The sequence below is a fragment of the Heterocephalus glaber genome, unplaced genomic scaffold (genome assembly GCF_053883595.1).
Source record: "Heterocephalus glaber isolate CG9 unplaced genomic scaffold, H.glaber_assembly_v1.0 deba00001004, whole genome shotgun sequence".
In the NCBI taxonomy this organism is placed as follows: Eukaryota; Metazoa; Chordata; class Mammalia; order Rodentia; family Bathyergidae; genus Heterocephalus; species Heterocephalus glaber.
The window spans coordinates 3,864,096-3,870,100 of record NW_028258179.1 but is presented as its reverse complement, the minus strand read 5'-3'; positions in this window follow the sequence as shown (position 1 = coordinate 3,870,100).

Below are 6,005 nucleotides of genomic sequence, written 5' to 3'. Positions count from 1 at the left end.
GTGTCCATTACCCACACCTTGCAGAGAGCACTGTGGGTAACAGGGATGGGGTGGTGCTGGCCCAAGCCCCGCAGGACCAGAAGGCACCTGTAGGTTTCCTCAGGACAACGGTGGGGAACAGGAACACTCCATGTCCCAGAGCTCTGCCAGTTCTGGGTGCCCAACCTTAAAAGCCAGCTCTGCTCCTCCCTCAGCTGTAAGCCAGGCTTAGAGACAGTGGCCTGCAGCAGCCCTGCCCACAGATTCTGCAGGAGGAACAAGAGGCTTCAAACTCAGCAGCTTAGCCACTCCAGCCCTCTTTCTATCTGGAAAGAATGGGTTAGGAATTCAAAAGTCCTCACCTGCTCCATCGATCTGTCTGTGCCCTCTGACTACAAAGACGGGACTGATCAATGAGACGAGCTGGATGATTTCACATCCCAGGCTCTTAATGGAGCCCTTCAGATGCCAAGAAAACTGAGCAAGACCCCTGGGGGCGTGGCCTCGGGATGGCAGCTTCCCATTTTAAGTGTCCTGAGCTGTGATCTGTGGGCAGTTCCACCTTTTCAGCTTTTTCTCTCCTTGTCTTCTAATCCAGTGCCAGCCCTTCTGTGTCCACCCCAGTCTCCCCACACCTGAACTGCGTCAATCGAGAACTGAGAAGTTATTTCAGGTCCTGCCTTCAGTTTCCAACCTTTACCTGTCCAGCCAAGGCGTGCTGCCTCTCCTCAATGCGCCTTCATCCTAAGTGTTCCCATGGATATGCCAGGAGCGTAAGGACTTTCCATGGTGCCTTCTGCCTTCAGGTTCAACACTGCAAAGCCCCTGAGCCTACTCGCTCCAAGCTTCCATGGCTACCTGGACTGCTGGGGATGTGTAGAAGATGGAGAGGGGAACAAGGATGCTCCTGAAAATTCCCAGAAAATAATACTTTTGTGTAAATGCCAACACATGGTGAGACTGTCCAAATCAGTCCATGAAGTCAGTTATGATAGTTAAGAAACATGAGTCATGGGTGTCGTTTTGAGACTGTTCATACATAATCACAAAGTTTTCATCATGACAGAAGTTAAAAACCTAACTGTTCAACAAAGAGTTCTAGAATAATTGGATATACAAATACAAGAAGAAGAAGAAAATGAATAAAACCTCAACAATAATCCCAGAATCTCATACCATATGTAAAAATTAATTTATATTAATATGTGCTAATAAAAATTTTAAACTAAAATTTAAAGTGCATTAGACTTTAGTGTAAGAGCTAAAACTGTAAAGCCTGTAGACAAAGCATGGGAGAAAATATGCAAGGTGGTGGTAGGCAGGATGATTTCCCAAAGACGCTCAGGCCCTCTACCTAGAACCTGTGAATATGTGATGTAATAAGGCAAAAAGAACTTTGCAGATGAAATTAAAACAATAGGCCTTAAAACAGGAAGAGTCATCTGGTTATTCAGTGGGCCCAGTTTAATCACATGAACCTTTAAATGTTGAAAACTTCCTCCAGTGGCACCACAAGGGAAAATTAGGGATCACAATCATGAGAAAGATTCCTAGTCTTTTGCTCACTATTCAAGGATCAGAGGGAGAGAGGCCTTGAGGAGCAAGAGCACCCCCAGCTGACCCCTGCAAGGACCTGGGAATCTTAGGCCTACGAGCTCAAAGGACAGGATCTGCTCACACCCAAGGCCTGGATGCAGGTTCTTCTGGAGCCCGATAAGAGCCCAGTGGCCAACTCCTTGATTTTGTCCTCAGAGTTCCAGGACAGAAAAATTAGCAAGGGACCCAGACTCTTGGCCTACAGAACTGTAAGATAATAAGTTGGTGTTGTATTACGCCACTAAATCTATGATCATTTGTTACAGCAACAATAGAGAGATAATAAAGAGGCACTGGATTAGGCAAAGATTTCTTAGATAAGATAAAAAGCATGAACAACATGAGGGGGAACAGATCAAATATAACTTCATGAAAATTAAAAACTCTGAAATCTGGAAGATACTTCTAGCAAAGACTTAAAACTATTTACAAAACACATAGCTGATAAAGGACTTGAATCCAGAATATATTTTTTAAAAAATCTTACAACTCAAAAATTAAGATGAAAAAATCCTCAGGTTTTTTTAAAGTGGAGAGAGCAGAAAACTGGAGCAGACATTCAATCAAAGAAGATATACAAATGGCAAATTAAGCACAGAAAGGATGCTCAACCTCACAGACATTGGGGAAATGCAAATTAAAGGCCCATGAGATACCATTACATATCTATTTGCATAACTAAAATTAGCAAGACCGACAATTCTAAGAGCAGGTGAGGAAGCAGAACAGCTGGAAATCTCATGCAAAACACATGGGAATGTGAAAGGGTAAAGTCATACTGGAAAACAATTTCTTATAATTGTGGTTTCTTATAAAATTAACTTATGTTTATTATTTGACCCAGAAACACCTTCTTAGGAGGGTACTGAAATGAAAACACAGGTCCACATAAAAACCTGAACATGGATGCTCGTGGTGGCATTATTTGCATTGGCTCCAAACTGGTAATCACTCAAATGTCCATCAACGTAGTCCACCCGTAAAGTAGAATACCACTCAGCAATAAAGAATAATAAATTACTGAGACCTGCAAGAGCAAGAATGGATCTCTAGAACACTAGGCTAGCTAGGGAAAAAAAAGCCAGACTCAAAAAGCTGCTAAGGGTATAATTTCATTTATATGATGCCCATTATGTAACATTATAGAGAAGACAAAGCTACCAGGATAAGACTGGTGATTATCAGGAGCTGAGATGGAAAATAGGATTGAATACCAAGGAGCTTGAGGGGATCTCTGGGGTGATAGAACTGTCCTATGTCTTGATTGCTTTGATGCCATATGGCTACATATTTGTCAAAACTCAACAAAACTATAGGTAAAAAGAGTGATTTTTATTGTGTGCCAGTATTCCTCAATAAACCTGGCCAAGAATTCCCCAAGATGAATATAATTATCATGCACTGCAAGCATACACTAATAAAAAAGAAACAAGTATTAGTTAATTAATTAAATTTTAAAAGTATTTAATAAAAACAAACCTGACCAAGAAAACTTCATAATCAAGATGTTTGATCCCAACTTCCACTATAAATTAACCCTACATTTTGGTCCCACCACCGAATGGTCCCCTAAATTGATCATTCTCATTATTTGCACTTTCCAAAATAACAGATGCATTTTCTAGACTTTTCCTGCCCATTGAAAAAAGCAGTCCGTGGGAGAAGCAGTGTATCATCATGCGCTCTTCTTTAACTTAGGGTAATGATTTAGAATTAATTGACACCTCATTTTTCTCTCATTGAAGAGTAAATTGCCAGAGTAGTTGAGGATTTTAAAAAAGAGAAAGCACACAGCCTGTCTTGATTTAGGGGTTTTATTTAGTGAATGAATGAGTGATAAATTCTTTTCTCTCTCTTTTTTTTTTTTTTTGGTACCAGGGATCAAACTCGGAACCTTGCGCTTGTGAGGCAGGTGGTGGAACCACTGAGCTAAATCTAGACCTCCTTGGCTCTGATTACCCTTCTTGGTGGAAAGGAGCCCTTTTCAGAAAGATTGGGAATGGCACCCCCCCCCCCCCCCAATGCCTGCTGCAGCCCAGCTGCTCAGGAACTTCCAGAATGAGATCCAAGAACACCCAGGCTTGAGACTCCACGGATCCTGCTGCTCAAGCAGCTGCCAGAACCACATGGAAGAACTCACGGTCCAGTTGTTACGTTTATTTTGCCAGCTGTGTGGGGTGGAATAAGTGCAAGAGAGAGCTAATGACTCCGAACTGCTAACCATCGGTAGTCTTCCAAAGGCTTCTGCAGACAGTTGTTTCTTTTAGGCTACCATATTTTATTGTGTCTAAAACATCACAGATTGTATATGAGGAAACACTGTAAGTTAAACTACGACACTTTTTCTTACTTTTTCTTTCTCTTCTTTCTTTTTCTTTCTCTCCTTCCGTCTTTCCTCCCCCCCCCCTTGATTGAATCCAGGGCCTTCATAAGTTGCATTCTGTTTACCTTCTTTCTTTCTTTCTTTTTTTTTTTTTTTTTAACAAAATCTTACTAAGTCACGAAATTTTCCTGGTGTGAATGGGCATGAGTATGTTCTCCCCAATTTTATTTATGAACAGAGAAATTTGAATTTCATATCGTTTTCTCATGGCATGCCCTATTATTCTTTTGAATTTTTTCCGTCTATTTAAAAATGTAAAAACTATTCTTACCCACAGGTAATATGTTATGTTTGGATCTTGAATGTTCCCCAAAGGCTCGTGGGTTGAAATCTCGGTCCCCAGTGCAGCAATGTTAGAGGCAGGGCTTTTGAAGGCGATTGGGTTGTGGGGACTTTAATTTCCCCAGTGTATTAATCTATCTGTGGATTCGTAATTTGATGGTGTTACTGGGAGGTGATGGAAATTTAGGAGATGGGGCCTAACTGAAGGGTGGGGGTGTGACCTTGGGAACTGTGTCTGGCCCTTGCCTACCCTGTCCTGCCTGCCTGCCCTGAGGTGAGCAAGTCTCCTCCACCACACCCATCCGCCATGATGTTTCTTCCTCACTACAGGCCTAAAACCAATGGCGAGACCCAACTGTGCCCTAAAACCTCTGAAACTGATCTGAAGTAAATCTTTCCTTCTTTAATTTGTTATCCTCAGGTATTTTGTCCCAGTAATGGAAAGCTGACTACCACACTATACAAAAACATACAATGAGCTGGATTTGGCTGGTGGGCACTGATTTGCCAACTTTGCTCTTTGCCTTTGGGAACACTGATAAAGCAGCCATCTTTTAGAAGGACATATGGTAGTTTCTAGGATTGTCTTTGAGCCACTGACAATTGTTTTGTTAATCTGCATGCTGGAGAACATTTATCAGGATAGGCTGGGTTATGCTCCAATAAAAATCAACCCCCAAATCTCAGGGTCTTAAAATGAAAGCTTATTTCTCACTACACAAGGTCCTCCAAAGACCAGAACTACTTTCCAGGGTGGTTGCCCCCATGTAATGACTCAGCTGTACTCCTCCACATGAATACGTGCCTCCTCTACAGTGCCATGGGACAGGACTGTAGAAAATTGCACACCAGCTCCTATGGGCTTTTTGGCAAAGGCCACTATGTCTTTCTCTTTACCACATTCTCATTAGCTTTCTGCTACTATAACAGTTAAACTCTTAATAATGAAGAGTGGTCTTGTCTATGTTTAATTGGTGACCTTTATACTGAAAGAGACAAATGCACTAGGAAACAGAAAACAGCTTCATTTTATCTCTGGCCCATTCATATCCTGTCTGGATTCAATCTTTACCTCCCCATGGATGAGATCCCACATTTTTGTCTAGACACTCTTTCTTTTCCAGCTGTGGTTTTAAAAAAGTAACATAACATCTGCCATCTTAGCCAGTTGTAAGTGAATTCATATTCAGTGTATTCATATTGCTGTGAAAGAGATCTCCAGAACTTTGTCATCTTAAAAACTGAATTCTCTACCCATTAAACAATTCCATTTCGCCTCCTCTCCCAAACCCCCTGGCAGTCACCATTCCGCTTTCTTTTTTTATGAATGTGACTACTTTAGATACCACGTATAAGGGGAATAATATGATATTTGTCTTTTTTAGTGGCTGTTTTTTTTCACTTAGGGTAATGTCCTTAAGGTTTATCCAGGTTGTAGCTTGTGAGAGAATTTCTTTCCTTTTTAAGGCTGCATAATTTTCCATTGTATGTTTATACCACCTTCTGTTTATCCATTTATCTGTGATGGACATTTAAGTTGCTTCCACCTTCTATCCAGGTGTGCAAGTATCTGTTCAATACTCTGCTTTCAAGTTGGACGTGGTGGCCTACACCTGTAGTCCCAGCATTCAAGAGGCTGAAGCAGGAGGATCCCAAGCTCAAGGCCAGCTTGAGCTATATGGAGAGAATCTGTCAATCCCCCCCCCCCCAAAAAAAACCCTGCTGTCAATTTTTTGGATATATATATCTAGAAATAAGACTGCAA